Raw genomic sequence first — 21,000 nt, forward strand, 5'->3', positions numbered from 1 at the left:
TTAATTGATGGTAGCAACATAAACATGGTACTTAGTTAACTTGGCATAAATAGTACTTTTGCAAGAGAGAGAGTTTAGAGAACATGACAACATTTGAGGACCGGATTCATACAGATCCAGTTCCCCTTCCAATTGGCATTTGCATTACAGTTTCTCCCATCAAGAGAGACTTGGTACAATACAATCTTTGTGTTCCTTGTTACCTAGGTGATGCAATGAAGATGGAAAGATTCATGCATCACAAGCATAACATAAACTTTATAGAAAACATTAACTATCCCAAGCCTCAGTCCCAAAGGCTCAAACACTTTCGAGGTTGGAGAGAGATAGTGAGGAATGAGGGTCGAGAAGAGGGAGAAGAAACATTCCATAGGAGAAAGAAATAGTTCCTCACTTATCATCACTCTTCTTGATAGCATACATAATAGCATAGTAATGAAGATGGAGAATATGGAAAGCTTAAGCATTGAAGCATGGCTCTTTTTTGGATTTGCATTCCATAGCCAAGAGTGTTGGTGTAGGCTCTTACTGCTCGCAAGCTTGGAGAAGGAGGTGACGTTCCTTTACATTCACCAAGTGAGAATAAATCCACAAAATGAGTGTGTGAGAGGTGAATATCCCCCCAGAAAACCCCTTGCTTGCTTGGGGCGAGTACTACTTTGTGCTCATGCCTTAAGCTCATTGGACCCCTCTCCCCCCTAGCTAATCATATGCACCATGCATTTCAAGTACATGGGTAGTCTTTGGACAAGTGTCCTCCTTACCCCTTAGAGAGAGAGAGCTTGAAAATATCTAGATATTCGTTGAATGGAACTAGAAGCTCAATGGAACCCTCTTTAGCCCATCCAATAGCATTCAAGCACACCATGTGGCTAAGCATAGGGAGAGTCTGGCATGTGTCCCATGTGCCCCTTGAGAAAAGGTTAAGTCAAAGATTCCCCTAACTTTGGGGCTTTCTCCCTCCTTTGTAGGGTCTCTTTTTGACTCAAGCACCTTACCCCCCATGCATAGGAAGCTTCTCAAGCACCTCCTCATCAAGCATGACAAGCACCTCAAGCACCTTAGTCATCAAGCATGACAAGGAACTCAAGCACCTTAGTCATCAAGCATGACAAACACCTCAAGCACCTCAGTCATCATGCACCTTAGTCAGCAAGCATGACAAGCACCTCAATCTTAGGTCGGGTTCCCACCTCAAGCTCAGCCCTAGCTTGCCTAAGGTCAAAGGACTTTTAACACTAACTATTGGAGGTCTTTAATGAAGCTAACCCTAAGGTCTTTTAAGCTCCATTAGATGCACATTGCTCTTTGATAGACTACCTCCTTTTGGACTCGTATTGAGATGTAACCATCTCTCCTCTTGGTCCCATGTTGAGATAAGTCTAGAAGAACTTATTGCACATTGCTCTTTGGTAGACCATCTCCTTTTGGACCGCTATTGACATGCAACCATTTCTCCTTTTTGTCCCCTGCAGAGATAGGTCTAGAAGCACATGTGTCTATTATAACTCTTGTTGCCATTTATTCTCCCACATTAATTGATCAGTTTAATATGAGAAAATCATTTGGGTTAGTTAGATATTCGATTTTAAGACACAAAGTTAGGCATTTAAGCTTTTGAGATGGGAGATACTTCAACTGCTGACACGGCTTTCAAGGGACAACAAGTCTCCGTTACTCCCTTAATTGGGAAATTGAGGATTCATGTCTAAAGCTATGTCGACAAAGAAGATTTTTTCATCTCTCCTCTCCAACATGAGGATGCTATCCTAGGGGGCCCGGGGGATTCACCATGGAAAACTTACCACACCACATAAGTGCAGGGTTTTTCACAAGTTACATAAGCATATAAGTTAGGGGTAGGCCCCCAATAATTTATCTCCCAATCTTAAAAAAAAGGGAGGGGGTATCATATTTATGGGGGCGGGGAGGGAGAAATGGGAAAAGGGAAAAATGAGAGGAAGTTTTTGTGTTTCAAAACTATGGCTTCCCAAAAGAGTCTGCCCTCAAACTTGTGAGTCAATATCTACAAAGATATATGCAAGAACTAACACTGCTTTGTATCAATTGCTTGTTTTGAGATTATAGTTCATTTGTTGAGGGGTGAAAGCTATAAAGAGTTTGTATAGATGCAAATTTACATGGAGAACCTAACACAACTTTAAAACCATGTTTTTTGAGTAATTTAGATGGGTGAGAATTGGACAGTAGCTAGAGTGCAGGCTAAACGGGCACATAGTTTGAAAGTCAAACTCAGACACATTGAGGGTACATCTAGTTACCAACAAAAGTGATTCCTTAGTACGTTACCAGTCATTATGCTACACGCTCTTTGACTAGTTTTACTCAGTTAGATCATGTGAGACCTAAGTTTATAGTAAGATAGGGGTATGATAGTTTTTTGAATTGATTTTTGTATAATCATAGAAAGGGGGCCTTATTCCCTAACATGAGTCGTATATAGGGGTTTTATCAAAGTTGTCCGCTCGCACAGGTGGCATCCCGTTTTATATATAGTTGTCCGCTCGCACAGGTGGCATCCTGTTTTATATATAGAGTGAATCCCCTGGGCCTAGGGGCACCATGGTTCAACCGCATGGCTACCAATGTGAAGTTCCCTGAAAGGAGAATCTGCTTCACCTACAGGGGAAAGAGCATGTATATAGATACTAATGAGTCTGGTCATACTATACCACTAATAAATTCACCGGCTTTTGATAAGTTAATGAAAAGGTCGGTTTTTGCGTACATGATTTTTGTCAAAGAATCCACTAATGACGCTGATGATTTATCAAATGAAAATGATAGGAATCAAGAAGAGTTAAGACTTTTCTACTTTTCTAAATGGACTCCAAGATGTTTTTATCGATGATATCCCTATGGACTTACCTCCAAAGCGTGGGGATGATGACCATCAAATTGAGCTCCTACCTAGAAGCTCACCGCCTAAGAAGCCTCCTTATCAAGTTTCCCAAGATCAACAAGAGAAGATCATGAGGCAAATACAAGAATCGATAGACAAATGGATGGTGAGGCCTATATGCTCTCCCTTTTGTTCTCCAATCCTTTTAGTGCAAAAGAAAGATGGTACATAATGTACGTGTGTGGACTATCGAGCACTAAATAATATCACTATCAAAAACAAATTCCCCGTACCTCGGACAGAAGATCTATTTGATAAGCTACAAGGCTCTACCTACTTTAGTAGGCTTGACCTTAAAAGTGGCTATCATCAAATAAAGATAGTGGATGAAGGTATCCTAAAGACCACGTTTCATACAAAGTTTGGTCTTTATGAATATCTAGTCATGCCTTTTGTCTTGTTGACCAATGCACTAGCCACATTCAATCCTTTGATGGAGAAAATAATTAAAACCCTATCGCAAGTTTACTGGAGTGTTCTTTGATGATATCATCATCTAGTCCAATTCCTTGGAGGAACACAAGCAAAATCCCCATGTGATTTTTCAAGCATCGAGGAGAACAAGCTTTTTCTCAACCAAAAGAAAAGCAAATTTTTCCTTCAAGATATTTAATACTTAGTTCATATTATCTGTCAAGATGGTATCCATATGGATCCATCAAATTTAGAGGTAATAAAAGCATGACCTAATCTAAGTAACCTACATGATCGCGAGCTAAGAAGCTTTATTGGTATGTGTGCAAAATTTTCATAGCAGGACCATTACATGACTTAATATATGTAATGGTATGATGTTCTCCATAGCAAAATTTTCTCAAATAGCAAGACCATTACATGACTTAACAAAGAAGAACGTTAAGTATTCATGGAATGCTAAGGAGCAAAATGCTTCTGACAAGCCCAAAGAGAAGCTTACCTCTCAACCAATCCTCATGCTTCTGGATCTCTCAAAACCATTTGAGGTCCAATGTGATCCTTGTGGTGATTGCCTTGGAGCAGTCTTGCTTCAAGAAGGGCATGCCATAGCATATGAGAGCCGAAGGCTCAATACAGATGAACGGGTCTTGGGCATTTATGAGAAAGAGCTTTTAGTTGTTCTACATGCCCTATTCCCACATGGAAGCACTATTTATTGGGGACTCCATTCATTTTACAAACATACCACCAAAGTCTCAAGTACTTCATGACGCAATGGCAAGCTTCCAACAAACAAATGAGGTGGAAATTTTTTCTTTTGCAATTTTACTTTCATATTTCTCACATTGCTGGTAAGCACAATCAAGTGGCCCATGCACTTTCACAATGGCCAAAAGTTAACGTGGTGTCTATAGAAACTCACAATGATCTATCTTCTATGATAGATGTTGGGGGCAATTGTAGCATAGCCTAATCAACCCAAGACCAACAAAATTATAAATCCTAGGATCGGCAACCCAGCTAGTGCATGGAAGTACGAGCATCGGATTTATCAAATGAGAGGAATCAAGAGAATGCTCATCCAATGCAATAGATATTAGGCATGAATCACTAACTCTAATCACATCATCAATCAAGCATTACCTACACACATTAAGCCCACCGAAGTCCGACTTACCATAGACTAGAATCCCAAAGCACACTCATGACAACCACACACTAATTATGGATTAGCACTAGCCTCTTAAGAATGGGCATTAAGCTCAAGGCTAGGCCCTCCATAAAGTGAACACTCAAGAGAGAGAGCTCTCTCAAAAGTGGATCCCCAAGAGTGGATACTCAAGAATGAAGCCTCCTTGCATAAAGGCTTCGTTATAAAGGCTTGCACCACAATCCCTTCTACTATGGGTTTAAGTTGAACCCTCTAGTTAGCATATACAACCTTGGAACTCCCAATGGGCCCAAGACCTTATACAACATTCCCCCATTCCTGATTTGTCACACGTCCTCGTGTGCCGGTGAAGCAAAACACGGTGATATGGTAGAAAGAAAGTCCATGGAAGAAATGTTGAGCTACAAAATATAAGAACAATTAATGAGCATCAAAGGCCAACAAGGATAAAAACATGAAGTACAATGAACAATCATGCAAAAATTTGAAGTTTTTGCTTCTAAAAGTGGGTGAATCATAGTCAAAAACTAGACAACATAAAGCAAAAAAGACACCTAAACTATCGTGAAGATTAAACCACTTGGAATTTGAATTTTATGCATGAAACACAAGCAATTAATTAAGACCCTAGGCTAATGCAAGTTCATAAACCTACTAGCCTAAAAACTATGTGACCAATCTTAATAAATTACTCAAGCCTGTCATGTCTACGGGCTATACAAAAGCTCCTAATCTATTAGTACATTGTCATAGCTTTTTGAAGCTCATGGAAGTTTGTCTTTGTCACACATAGAAAAAATAAAGCACAATAGAAGGCTACCACCCCAAGGCAAGTCTAGGTATGACTCTCGGCTCCTTGAACCCTCAAGAAGGTATTCCAAAAGCCTACTAGCCTACGAAGGTGACGGCTAACCCCTATCAGCCAGGGCATCGGTTTAGGGCCTTGAATAAGAGATCCAAGGTGATTTCCTGCGCTTGCCAAGTGCCAATAATGCACTAGGCCTCACAAAGACACAACATAACATAGAATTTTCTTTTCATGTGTCTAGTAGAAATTTTGCTACTTTTTCTTGACACTTTTTTTGCTTCATTATTTCATTTTTTATCACTTTTTTATTGCTTCCAACATGAGATGCTAAAAGAAAATGAACTAAGAGACTAAAGCCTAATCATAGCCCTAGGTTATGTTAAAACTGAATGGAGTATTAAGACTATCACTAAGAGTCTAGGACTAATGAGAAATGAACCTACATTAACCTAAGGGTCAAGGCCAATTACCTATGATTAGCACACATAAAGCCTAATTTTTTGATGAGTTAATATTCACAAAGCAAAGTGTTGAAACTTTAGCATGCCTATCTGTTGAACATGAAAGAACCATAGATTAGAATCAAATAATACTTAAGCCAAGCATAGAGAATGGAGAGATGAACAAAAGAGAAAAATCATGGAAGGATTTCACCTATTCATGCTCTTTGTGTATCTTTAAGCAAGCATCCACTTGGTAGAGAAGTCTCTTGACCTTTTTATTACAATCCAAGCTAATTGAAGCTAAGTGTAAACACAAGCTCCGGATCCAAAGGCTTTTTACTGAAATCCAAAAGCTCACAAAAAAAACATTAATGAAAACCTAAAGCTAGGGTCTTGCATACCCGAGTTTGCCAAAGGGAAAAACCCGAAGAAAAAAAGTGCCTTTGGTTTTGCACGTGATGCTCTTTAGTAGCAAATTTATGCATACACAACAAAAATGAGAGGTAAAATGCTTCTACATAAACAAATTTTCATTTTTTTACAAACTCTCATGCATGATTCAAAAGTTGATTAGATACTAGCTCAAATGAAAATGTGCAAATTTAGATCAAGCTATAAGATAGTAATAATGCAAATTTTGAATGAATTTGAAGTGGCTCTTGAAAGCCAAATTTTACATTTCTGAAGCTCTCCAAAAAAGTTGGCTAACAACTAGCTCGCATGAAGTTTTACCATTTTAGAGCAAGCTATGAGCTAGAGATGATTGCAACTTGATGGAATGAAAATAATTGGTCTTAATAGCCAAATTTTGTACTTGAAAGCTCTTAAAAAAGTTGGTAGACACTAGCTCAAAGGAAAACGTTTTCACTTTAGACAAAACTTAGAGCTAGAATTTATACGACTTTTAATCATAAGAATTGGAATGGCTCTGAATCCCACTTTGCTAATCATTTTTCAAAAACAAAGTCAATCATCAGTGGTCTTAAGTATATGGAAATTGAACACAAGAAAAAATGATCAACCATACCCCCAAAATGCTCTCTTTTTGCTATTCAAAAAAGCTTCATTTTAGCGCTTTGCAATGATTTTTCATTCAATTCAAGCACTAGAATATAAAAAGCAAGTAAAGTCCAAGCATAACATATCTCGACCAAGAATTATTGCATGTGCAATGTAACTCTCAAAAGATGCCCAAATGGATATCACAAAGACTTTTTTCATTTAGTGCAATGAGGGATTTTTTCAATAAGTCCAAGCATTAGGTCATACATAAGCTAAAAACATTTGTGCACCCCCTTTTCATTTATGCATGGAGACCGTCACACAATCATACCATACCATCGATGTCCACATCCTTGCTCTTAAATAGCAACTATGGCATACAAACTAAAATGAGAAAACTAATGCACTCATGATGTTTTCAAGTGATGGTACAAGGCTCTTGATGGCCAAAATTTGGAAATGCATTGTCACTTACCCTTTCAAAGCTCGGTCATTTTGTAGTGCATAATCATTTTAGAAATGAGGAAAAGCACTAATAATTGCAAGAATTAAAAAAAAGTCCTACGCTTTGCATAGAGAGATTTGTTTCAATAAAAAGCACAATGATACTCTTTCATAGCACAATTAACAAATTTCTTTTAAAACTGTCTTGAGTGGGCAAAAATAGCGATTTTTGGCATAGTGTCTCATTGATCATGGTTTTTGCTACTTCATGCATTCCTCAAAAGATCAAAAAATTATTTTCTCTCCCTTCTTGACTCTCGAGTTTGAGCCAAGGCACGCCAGTCAAACTGCCCAATATCATTATTATTTTTTTATTTTTTTTTTACTCGCACTCCCGAATGGCTCGTGAATCTTGAGTGGTCAAGCTTGACTAGTTGAGCTAGGTGGGAATCTTCCTTTGTTGCATTTTTTGTATTTATATAGTTTTGGCGGTTTTGGCCAGCTATGGGAGGGAGAGTGAGAGAGAGACTGAGCTATTGGCCGGCTATGGAGCATGGGGTGAAAGAGAGAGAGAGAGTGTGCATGTGCTTTGCGCCATCAGTTGCAACAAGCCGCAAACGGTGGCAAGTGGCCAAGACTGCATGACAATTGAGAAAAGTTTGTGGGCCAATGAGGTGATAAGAGGCATTGATCTTTCTGTGTGTGTGTGTGTGTGTGATCGGCTATTCTCAACAAGTCTACAAGTGGGGTCAGGCTTGCAGTTTGACCAAGCACTAAAGCCGAGCTGCATATTGGCCGCTTGTGTGTGTGTGTGTTTGTGAAAACGCCAAGGGAGCTGGGCATTGTGTGTGTGTGTTGTGAGCGCCAAGCCCTGCAGAACAGTGTGTAGGCTCCATGTGTGGTTTTTTTTCATTTTATTTTTTATTTTTTATCATTACCTCAAGGGGAAGTTTCCACATGACACAAGATCGCAAGGGATTCCATTATGAGGAGAGCTATGGCATGCATGTAAGTTGACGAATCAAATATCATTTGGATGCTTTCACACTCACATATCATCAATTCCATCAATTTTTATGCATGCACACACTCAAGATTAGGTGCACACACACATCAATTTTATGCCAGTTTTTTTCCTCTTTGGTGCATTACACACACAATGATTTTATGCACACATATGAATTCTTATTCCAAATCAAGATTAATCTTGACACACACTTCATCAACTAGTCAAATCTGACCATCAATTTCATTCCAAAACAATCAAATTAGGTGCAAAGTGTAGGTCAATTGACTTACACACCTAATTTTAGCACTAAATTAGCAACTCATTGGAATCAAATTAATCACCCAAAAATTGAATGAGTAGGTCAATGCACTTACAATCGATTGCATCAAAGCTAATCCTTGCTCCACAAGATGATTCCATCATGCACACACATGTGTGGCTCTTCCAAATTATCCCAAAAAATGATCATTGTCGGCCAAAAATCAAAACTCAAATCATCAAATTGGGCTGGATTAGCACAATTAACTTGATAAAAGTGTTGATTCCACCTCTTATCAGGGGATTAATATACATTACACTTCAAATGTTAGTGGTTAGGCTAGCAAAGTTAGTTAAAATTAGTAAAAATTAGCATAGAATTAGTACAATAAGCATGGAAATGAACCGAAATTAGCAATGGTTAGTGAAAAGTTAGTGAAATTGGGGGTTTGGGGTATTTATAACTCAGCAACTTGCTTCAATTACTTGCACAAACATCATCAAATCAAACCAAAATTGAGTTACACACACTCAAAAACCAATGAAATTAGCAATGAAATTACTCTATTCTAAACACCATATACTCATTAGCTTAGGTTATCGATCCCCGGCAGCAGTGCCAAATGTTAAGGAAAAGTGTAGCATAGCCTAATCAACCCAAGACCAAAAAAATTATCAATCCTAGGATCGGAAACCCGGCTAGGGCATGGAAGCACGAGCATCGGATGTATTGAATGAGAGGATTCAAGAGAATGTTCATTTAATGTAAAAGAGATTAGCCATGAATCACTAACTCTAATCACATCATCAATCAAGCATCACCTACACACATTAAGTCCACCGAAGTCCAACTTACCATAGACTAGAATCCCAAAGCACACTCATACACACTAATTGCATTGGTGTTGGCCTCTCCAATCCCCACATGCCAATCAAGGAACTTCATCAAAAGCTACATACGCAAGGTGAATGGTGCTAGAGTTTCATCAAACCCATCCACACACACAAGCAAACAATAAGGCACAAACACTAATTATAAGATTGAGAATCGACTTCATCAACCTAATTAGAGATGTTAAATATCACAAATCAAATGCTCATAGAAGGATAGGAGTGGTCAATAAGCAAGAAGTCATCACACATACTTGATCAAATCTAGAATAATGAGATGGTGAAACTACTTCATGACATAATGGAATAGAGAAGAAGTAGACTAATGAAGACATTAGAGATTAGATTAAGAAATGGTTCTCTAATTAAAACGGATTAGCACTAGCCTCTTAAGCACGGGCATTAAGCTCAAGGCTAGGCCATCCATAAAGTGAACACGAGAGAGAGAGAGAGAGAGAGAGAGAGAGAGAGAGAGAGAGAGAGAGAGAGAGAGAGAGAGAGTGGATACTTAAGAATGAAGCCTCCTTGCATAAAGGCTTCGTTATAAAGGATTGCACCACAATCCCTTCTACTATGGGTTTAAGTTGAGCCCTCTAGCTAGCATATACAACTTTGGAACTCCCAATGAGCCCAAGACCTTATACAAAGTGAGTAGGAAATATTGTGCACATCCATAGCACATCTCCCGCTTGATGCATAATTGGTGTAGCCTGTATTAGCGGCTACTAACAATAGATGAGTATGCTAGTAACCCTGACTTTAAAGATGTAATGTCAACCCTTGCTTTGGGGAAGAAATAGGAACCATTTACCTGGTAGGATGGTTATCTTCTCCATGGCAATAGGCTATGTGTTACCCATTCCCTTCATGAGAAAGTCATGTATGAATCCCATGCTCCTCCCTATGCAGGGCATAAAGGCATTCAAACTACTCCTTGAGGAGTAGAGACAAACTTCTATTGGCCTACCATGAAAGTGGACATACAAAAATATGTTTCAAAATGTGTGGTATGCCAAAAGACTAAGTATGATAGAGAGAAGAAACCCGGATTACTCCCGCCATTTCCAATCCCTAATTCACCATGGGAGATTATATCCATGGATTTTATCTTTGGATTACCCAAGTCTATCCATGTGAATACGGGAATATGGACAATACTCGATAGGTTTAGCAAGCAAGCACACTTTATTCCTATAAAAAAGACTATTAAGGCACACCAAATGGCAACCCTCTTCTCAGGTTTTCAAACACCATGGATTACCAACATCCATCGTGTCAGATAGAGATCCTAGAATGACTAGTAATTTTTGGAAAGATCTCTTTGAAAATCTAGGTACAAGATTGAATTTCTCTTTGGCCTATCACTTACAAACGGATGGCCAAAGTGAGATAGCCAATCTTACAATACTCGATCTACTAAAGACTTATGTTACAGAAGTAGATCAACACTCACAATGGGAGAAGTACTTACCTCTTGTAGAGTATGCGTACAATAATATTGTCCATACTACTACAAGAAAACGAGTGTGAAATTTTTGCAAGCTTCTAATTTAGAGCTTTTTCTTGAAACTTAGATCTTTTCTCTCAGGGAGCTTTTAAAGGTACTTTTAGGAGAGCAAATAAAAATCCATATTCCTTCAACAAGCATGTTTCAATAGATATATACAAACACAAACACACATATACATGTGCACACACATATGTATTAAAGAGATTGTCTGTGTATGTGTATTTATTAGATCATATTACATATTTACACATTAGAATTAGTATATTATGGTATAGCAAGACTTCTACAATATGACTATCTATCTAAGGTAGCCTTCTCAAGACTTGCATTCCAAGAGAAAAAAATCTTAAGATAAATTAAGGTGGTCACTCATTAGAGGAGCGCTAAATAGTAGTGTACCTCAGTGCGAGCTATGGGAAAATATCTTTGTAAACTATTAGGACTAGTCACAAACATTCAAGAAGAATTTATTATGAGAAGTTAATTGTATCTCATATCTCTAATTAAAAAAACACATCAATGAAATCAACTTTCAAGTTTTAGACCTTTAAAATTTGCCTCATGCTCGTGACCAATTTGCAATGCTAGAAAAGTGCTATAGTTTTTGACATTAATTGTTGGTAGTTTTTAAATATCCACTTGAATGACCTATTTTGTGGACTTTGACTCTCCTAGTTTAAACTTATTAAGTTTGCTAAACTTAATTAAGGGTAATCTACAAAAGAAACACAATAATATATGGACATTTTCATCATGACCCTCAAATATTCAAAATTCCTAATATGCCCCACACATTTGGCAAAAAATGCCCAAACAGTGCCCATTGGTTTTTTTGGAAATAATCAAAATACCACTCTTTAACCTTGCAAATGCCTCCAAAAGTAATTGTTTTGAAAACTCTTCATAGGTCAGAGTGTGATAGATTGCTACAACTTGTGAGAGATTATAAATTGTGATGTTTGTAAGTCATTTGATAACTGATCTTTGACCTTAATATGCTATTTTTTTAAGGTCCAATTATCAAAATATCCTTGTAATATGTTAAAATTTCCAAAAAAATTCTCAAATTTCAAAAATCCTCAATACACCCCTCATATTTGGCCAAAAAATCCCAAAATGGACTTCATTAACTTTGTAAACAATTCAAAGGACAATTCTTTAACTAGTTCCTCATATGAAGACCGGTATTCCTTTGATAGTAACAAATAGAGTTGGAAATTAATATGGTATTGTGGGATCTCAAGATGAAATCGTTCAAACATTTTAGACATAGATGGTTCTATTTATGAGCTCATTGGTAAAACCTAGCCTAAAATTGATATGGGGTATATTGGGACATTGAGGGAAATTTTTGGAGTTTTCATAAATTATAAGAGTTTTCTTTAAGTATAGCATATTTATAGTATGTAGTGGAGACAACAAAGATCACAAACAATATATGATATTGTAACAATAGCTTGTAGCTTCCTACATACAATCACACTTCCTATTGCCCATACCTATTGGAGCTAGTTAAACACATACATATTCGCGTCGAGAAAGATGCATGTTGCCTTCATAGTCAACCTACCGTTGTCAAAGAGTTGGCGGTCTTGCCAGGAAGGCGCCGGGCCTCTAGCTATGAGGGTTTGTGGGGAGATTGTGTAGCTTTTCACTTAAGCAAGCTTAGTGTTTGTAGCAAATACATTGTGTGTAGTCATTGGAATCTCACATGCAGACACACACATACGCACACATGAAACCCTCAAAACAAAAAAAAGATGAAAACATCAAGGCTTTGATTGTATCTACTCAAAGGTAAGATGAAAGGGTTCACTGATGCATTTATAACAGCAAGTCGTTGTGCTCCAAATAGACTGCGAATGGTTCTTTGAAACTGTAACTTAGTGCTTACAAAGATGTAGATATTTTGCCTAGCAATAGGAGTGAGCCGTGTGTACAAGTCTTCTTGGTTCATAGTAATATTAAGAAAGCAAGACTCAACCCCTAGTGGAGAATAAATATGTGCACATCAAAAGAATTAGAGTAGTCTAGTAGTGGCAAAACAAGAGGACGTGGAGAAAGAAGAATTTCTTGCAGTTTTTTCGGCCGAAAGAGTAACACAATTCTCTGTTGGAAGTGGATTTTACGGCTAATACAAACGTTAATTATAATATGTTGTACGAAGTGAAAGGGTTGAAAAGTTACACCATCGAGGTTATTCATCTTAGAAAGCTCAGAAAGCAGTCAATGGAGGAAAGAGATAAGAGAGACAATCAACATACAAAGACCCACACAAGCTTAATCCAAAGAAGTGAAGCACACCTAAAGACTTGTGTTATTGTAGCCAATTTGATGAAGTAGATGATGCGTAGTAGTCCCCAACACCATTTGCAAGCCACCAACAATGCATCTTTATTGATGAAAGAAGGTTACATAGAGTGTATGAGTATTACAAGGGAGGAGATAGAAGGCTTGAGGCATGAAGTAGCAAGCTCAAGATGTGTTGGGCTGAAATTGAGAGAAAGTTTTCCTCAAGGAGATGGCTAGGAGGTTGGGTGCTGGCTTAATAGAGTGGATTGATTATGGGGATTGCTTGAGCTCTTGATTGCTTGATGGTTTGCATGATGCCCAAGTGAGGAGCAAGAGACTCTATTTATAGGTGAGTTTGCCTCTTGAAGAAGATATTTGCTTAGAAATATCTAAGGGATTTGTGTGACAAGTGTCTCCCTTTTCAAAAATATCTTGAAATTATCTTCAAAGTTTCTAGATCTTTCTCATCAAGAAATATCTAGAGGTTCTTCTAGATCTTTCTCATCAAGAAATATCTAGAGGTTCTTCTACATCTTTCTCTTCAAGAAATATCTAGAGGTTCTTCCAGATCTTTCTTTTTAAGAATTATCTAGAGGTTCTTCTAGATTTTTCTCCAAAAATCTTCTCTTTGCCGCCATAAGCCTCCAAGAGTAGCTTTATAAAAGATTGAGAGAGAGCTTGGCATACATCATGGATGACATCAAACAAACTCGTAACCACTTTTCTAAGGGATTTTTCTAGGTCCATAATCACTCCAAAGTGCACCTACTATGTGTAGAATGACACCTCATGGGGTATACTATGATTAAGGCCACTTTTGGCCATCTATACATGTCATATGCCACCTAGGATGCCTAGTAGATAGGAGGTAAGTTTTATAGGATCATTTCATCATAGCTCCAAAAAGAGGTTCACAAAGAATCCTGGGTTTGAAGCCCATTCCCAACAAGAGTGACACATTCGACTTCGACTAGCTTTTTGCATGCTAGATGGAAAATGCATATACTTATGCACACTTAAGGTGTACACATAAAATCCATAATATTGTAGGGCTTAGCTTCCGTTCCCACCATGCAGGTGCCATGGCATGACATCCACCCCCTCTAAACCTACACTTTCTCTGGTATGTGCCACAGCCAATGTTTGCAGGTTCGACTCTCTTGGAGTTTCTTCTTCTTCATCTTCACTGGGTGATTCCAAGTCTTCATTCTCGCTTACTTGATCAGCCGGATGACTATCCTCTCTTCTTTTGAATATCTTGATTCTCTTTCCTGCAATGGTTATCTTCATCTCTGTTCCATCCAATTCAGCCAGGGTGTAAGTGGCATTGTCATGTACGTACTTGACTATATACGGTCCAAACCATCTTTTTCAAACCTTTCGCATGACAATATGCTGGTTATCAAGACTAGTGTCATACACTAAAACCCAATCTCCTTGCTTAATTACCTTCCTTCTTAGCCTGTGTCGTCTATCAAACTAGTCCTTGCTTTTCAACCTAGCATTCTTCAATATTTCTTTTGCAACCTCAATGTCTTTAGGCCTTCGTTCTAGCTGTCTTATACGCAAGGCAAGGAGCTCTTCTCTGCTTATCCCATCTTCCCAAGGTAGCACATTCCATGTGGGAATGGTTTCTTCAATGGGCATTATAGGCTTTTGACCATACATCAATTCTGCAAGCATGTAGCCAGTTTACTGAGTTGTGTATCGTGCGATCAGCCCATAGAGCATATGGCAATAGTTTTGGCCACTCACTAATTCTCCCTTCACAAGGTTTAGCCAAGGCTTTGATGATTGGCAGATGCCCTCTTTCACTTTTGCCGTTGCCTTCCGGATTGTAAGCGGTGGTAAGAGAAATCTTGATTCCTATCCTGGAAAATAATTCCCTTGCTTCCTCGACGTCCAGCTCTCCTCTTCTGGAGTTATCTTTCCCACACAACCATAATGGCAGATTACATCCTCAAGGAGAAATTTACATACTGCCTCTGTAGTCTTTGTCCTTAAAGCTCACCCTTCAACCTGATTAGTCAAGTCTTCTCTTGCAAGAACCAAGTACCTCATCTGCCAGAGTCCTAAAGGCATGGTGACTAGATCCACAACCCATTTATAATGCATGGCTAGTGGATATGTAGGGTGCAATCCATCACAATGTCAGACATTTGAATACATTTGACATGTTACACATGATTCCACAAAGTGGGATACATCCTTGTACATACCTTTCCACCAATACCTTTCCTTTAGCTTTGAAAAGGTTTCCCACACACCACGATTTCCAGCCCATAGGTTCTCATGAAACTCCTGCATGAGCTTTACCTGAGTTTGTTTGTTACATACTACCCTTTGTGGTATAACACCCTTCTATTTTGGATATTTCCATAAGTAACCATCTTGCAGAAAGTACCCATATGCTTTTCTGCGTATCCTCTTAAAATCATGCTCAAACCAATCACCCTGTTTTGTTAAACTACTCAAATAACCACCAATAAGCAACCAATCTCCTTCATACCCATCTCCTAAAAAATACTCAAGTGCACTAGGTGTGCCAACATCATTATGCTCAACATGATTAATGGAGTAGAACTTTGTGCCTACATCTTCACTATCATCTACCATGTCTTGCTCATCCTCATACCTTTCCCTTGACAGCATGTCCGCTACCGGGTTTTCTTTTCCTGCAATATGCTTTTTCACACCTTAGTGCTGTAACCATGCCCCACAACTCTCGTTTTACCTATGGGTAGTTCCTTTGTCAAGTACTTAGAACCTTGGCTCCAAACCTTACCACATACTTATGTCCCTCTTTGTCATCCTGCCCTATTGCCCATCCAATTCCTATCGGAGTCATATCCACTGTCACTATTACTAGCGTTCCACACTCATAGTTTACCTTTCTTAAAGTTGGTGCTTGTTGTAGAAAATCCTTTAGCTTTATTATAGCCCTTGCTTGTGCGTCTCCCCAATAAAACTTTTGTTTTCTCCTCAACTGATACAAAGGATCTGCTACATGTGCATAATGTGGAATCCATACAACATAAAACACACACGCACCAAGAAATCTGCGAACTTCACTCACAGATATGCATACCTCCTTCATCTTTTGAATAGCATCAATTTTTGTTGGACAAGGTCGTCTCCCATTGGGGCCACACATGTGCCCAACAATCGACACCTCCTTCACTCCAAACACAGACTTTTGTCCTGAGAGGGTAAGGTTCACCTCTTCCAGTCTGGATAGGATCTTGTCACAATCATCTATGTGTTGTGCCACAAAGTTGTGGCACCCCTTGGAATCCAAAGATTCATCTTTATTACTTTCTTCACATCCTTTGATAGGAACGTCATCAAGAAAGGGCATAGTTACTTGGGGAATAAAGTCATGTAAGACCTTATTCATACCATTCATCATATGTGAAACCGAATTGGTTGCTCCCTGTGGTAAGGTACACATCCTCACCAAACCCAAAGGTGTCCTCATGGTAGTCAGATCCCTGCTTTCCATTGCTAGTTGGAATTGATCATACCTTGAGTACAAATCTCCCATAGAATATATTGCCCTTCCTGAAAATGCTTCTGCAAACTCATCCACAATGGGCCCTGTACCCATATTCTTGATTGTGACTTTATTGACCGGCTTCATATCTTGGATGAAGTGCAAAGCTCCATTCTTCTTTGGTACTGTGAACCACCCGTTTGAGTATGGAGCGCATGAAGGCTCCAAAATACCCATCTTGATCTTCTCATTTAGCAACTCAATTAACTTTGGTAAGTGAGCCTTTGGAACTGGTATTGGCCGTAAGTTCCAAGGTACATGAGGGATGGTAAAGATCACCATAGGAGCAACAATGGTACGATCTACACATCCCATCTCATGTGGCTCAAATGCAAATGCTCTTCCATGTTTAGAGACCATCTCTTCAAAACATTCCCTTTCAACCTGTGTCAAGGAGTCCTCATTCCCAATCTTCAATTGCTTTAGAGACTCCTTTGTAAACCTGTGTCCAATCCCTTTTGGATCTCTGAGACTAGGTTGCAAAGAAGCCTGTTCTAGCTTTTCCTTGCAATGCTTTGGCAAAAAAAGTGACACTGGTTTTACCTTCTTTGCCACAGTCTTGTACTTAGCGTCCAGTTTTACTTCATGTTTTTGCTTTCTATCCTGCTGTTCCTTTTGAAATGCCTCAACCACATTGTACATTTCAAGTGAGCACACTTTCACTATCTCATTTTGGTCATGCGAAGGTTAATCTACTATAGACTGCAGATCCTGTAATGTGTCCACAAAAGAAAACTCCTCAAACATACCTGTTATGTTTTCATTGTTACCTAGTAGAGCATGCTCTTTCCACTCCTTTTGTAGACTATGTATATGTTTGCGGGAACCTCGACTCACGTTCTCACATTTTAGAAAAGAGACATATCCATATTCTGTTAGACCTGTAGAACCTGTACAGAAATCCTCCTTATGTGAGAACCTTTCCCTTTTTGTACCATCGTAATCCCGCTCTACAATGGTACCTGGCCAAAACCCATTCTCTCTCGATGATCATAAAACTCTTTACTCAACCTGGGCAATGGGTGCTCTCGGAGACTGTCATGATTTCTTTCATGATTCACACAGACAGTGAGAAATTGAACAGCACGTTTTCCATCTTTACTTCTTATGCTATCATAAGCACAACCATCATCCATTACCTTTGTTTCCATTCTAACCCTACAATGTAGGATTGTCCAAGGATGAGATCATAAGAAGATGTGTCCTGTACAAAGAAATTCTGCTCTTCATTTACATCTCCAATAGTTACTTCACACTTGGACAAGCTGCATATAACTCACCTGATGAATTATTTGCTACCTTAACCATCCATCCATGATCTGTGTCCATTGGTTATTTGCACTTGTTGAATAAGCTCTTTGACATTATGTTTATTTCTAAACCATGGTCAATTAAGGCAACAAATGGCTCTTCAAGATCACCCACCTTGACCATTGTCTCTGTCGTAGCTCTTGCCCAATGATTCCTGGAAAAGTGACTTCTTGGAATGGCTTCGTGCTCCTCATCTCCATTTGAAAATTGTACTTGCTTTGTTCTTCCAGAAGAATGGTAGCACCCTACGACATCCTCATCATGCTCTCTGTCTTCCACCTGTATTACTTATCTCTTTAAGCTTTCTCCTTCAGATTGCGGGTGAGTGGTGTCAACAAGAGTTTGCCTCTTTCTCTTGATGATATCAATGATCTCCTCGTGGAACTCACTCTTGGCTATGCCAAGAACTTCTCCCAAGGTAAACTCTATTTTGCTATTCAAAATTCTTTCTTTAAGTATGTAGCAACCTCAATATCAAACTGTAACTTATAAGTTGGAGTTTTAGGCTTACCTTTTGATGACTCCTTTTTCCTCCTAGTTGTACTTTCTTTCATAGTCACATCAGGTGGGGGTGCTTCCTGTGTTGTAGGCGCTCGAGGAGGTATTGTATCTCTTCTTCTAGTAATTCTTTTTGATGGTCCGTTGTCACCACTCTCTCGCTTGGCTTTTCTTCCACAAAAACTTCGTTGTTTTGACATTTTGCAATATAGGCATGTACTGACAAGGAGTCCACAGGATCATTCCATCCTGTTTCTAGACGAATACAGTCACCTGCTTCATGTAGGACTTCTCTTGTAAGCTTTCCTTTCCTTGCTAGCTCCATAGCACTTGGCCACAGCTTACCATTTTCTTCAAAACTCCTCAATGGTTCAATCTTGACTGTATAAGTATATGCCTCAGATGCAGAGATGGCATGGGTAGTGGCCATATCCTCTAGCAGAATCTGCATTCCTCCTTTACCAAAGTTAGTCCTTAAGGGTAAACCTGTCTCCCTTAAGTGAATCTTCCCATCCTTGAAGAAGACAAGATCTTTTCTCAAAGCTTCATTGAAGCTGTCACATTCTCTCCTAGCATGCTCTGTGCTGTCACACCATATGCATCTATGAACAAAACCTCTCATACCTTTCATAAGCTCATCGATTACAGCGTCATCAAGTTTTGGAAGTATAAAGGAAGAAGGCTTTACCATATTTTCAGAAGCTGTGGAAGTAGATGGTGCACTACCAACAGCCATCTTATCCCGTCTCCTTTGGCTCTTGGCAAGTAATGAAAACAGCAGCTTCAACTTCGTTCCAATCTGTCTTCAGTCCCTGCTCATCATCTTTGACCTCGAGAAGTAGCTCCAACTGCTCCTGGAGCTCCTTTTCTTGTAGCGGTGTGAGCGGGATGGAAACACACAAAATGCCTCTATAAAAACCCGACACACACTCTTGGGAAGATACACACACGCACTATGGGGCACCACTTGGCTTACACAATCCACTTGGCCGAGACAGGGAATACACCAATGGAGTGAGAGGAGAGAGACTTCCCACTTACCCACTCAACACAGAGACACACACACACGCACACACCCAAAAAACTCAGCTCAAAAGAGGAGAATTTATGATGTTTAGATACAAATGAGCTTGGGGCAACACCAATGGGGAAAATAGTTTACACAGTATTGAAGAAATACACTAGATACAATCACAAAGTTAAGTAGAGGCTTCACTCACCGGAGAAGATTACACAGAAAAAACAGAAAAAAAGAGTGAGGAATTTGGCAAAATGGACAGCGCCAACCTGTTCGGAACGGCCCAAAACCCCAGTCTACAATGTCAAAGTGCTCAAATCCGACCTCGGATGAGCAATTTACGGCCAAAACAGGCCCCAAAAACCCCAAATACATAGTTGCGACTGTTCCTCCTCTCTTCTCCACGTTTTTTCTGGTCTTCTCTCTGTTTTTTCAGTTCCCACACTTAGCTTTATTAGTTAGGTACCCTTGGCCTTTTCGTTGACCTCAAACGGACCCCGAACAGGCCAAAAACCGACCTCACAGTGCATAGTTGTCACTTTTTTGCATCATCCGCACACCTGGCACTCACCTTTTGTCAATAATGCATCCCGCCACCACGTGAAGTGGCCCCAAAAGATGGTCCTCATGATGACCTTTCTACATAATTACCACAAGAAAGAAAAGATCCACGTTGTGTCCATACTTCTCCACGTGCAAGTATTGACCCCGTTCGGCCTCCTTACGCCACTAGATGCCATCTGACGCACCTGCTGACCTCATGTCGTCAGCCCGTGGATAGCTTCCTTGAGAATTTTTACGTGCTACTAACTCCTCCTTATTGTAGAAAAAACACAAATGTACTGGTGATAGTGAAAATGGATGCACTATGTACATGTTGTCCTACCTGTACACATGTGGGCCCCACGTAACCACCTTGCTCTGGAAAATGGGCAATCCTTTATTTGATGCATCATGCATGTGTATGTACATATGTGCAATCCCTTGGTCCAAAAAAGTCCTGACATAATTTGCCCACCCCCTAGCGTGCTAGATCATTCATGATCAGCAGCAACAACAAAAAGCGATATGAGACTCGCAACGTCACAAGTCTCCTCATCCTTCACCAACACTGCTTGATCCACAGACAACTCATCTTGCTCGACCATCATTAACCTGGCATGATACAATTTAAGACGCAATCCATTTACCCTTGACTTATGTAGAACCCCATCCAGGTTAGCCAACTGATATGTACCATTCGGGAAACACTCCACTACCTTGAAAGGGCCTTCCCACTTAATTTGAAACTTCTTTTGGAAGGTGTCGTCCAGCTTACTATTGTAGCGCAAAACCAAGTCATGCTTCTTGATAACCTTACTTTTTAACTTTTCCCTTATCTTTGCCAAAGCTTTATCTTGCATCTTCCCATAATGATCCAATGCGCTCATCCTATCTACCTGAACCTCTTGT

The sequence above is a fragment of the Adiantum capillus-veneris genome, chromosome 27, assembly GCF_014529385.1.
Source record: "Adiantum capillus-veneris isolate H3 chromosome 27, ASM1452938v2, whole genome shotgun sequence".
Classification (NCBI taxonomy): domain Eukaryota; kingdom Viridiplantae; phylum Streptophyta; class Polypodiopsida; order Polypodiales; family Pteridaceae; genus Adiantum; species Adiantum capillus-veneris.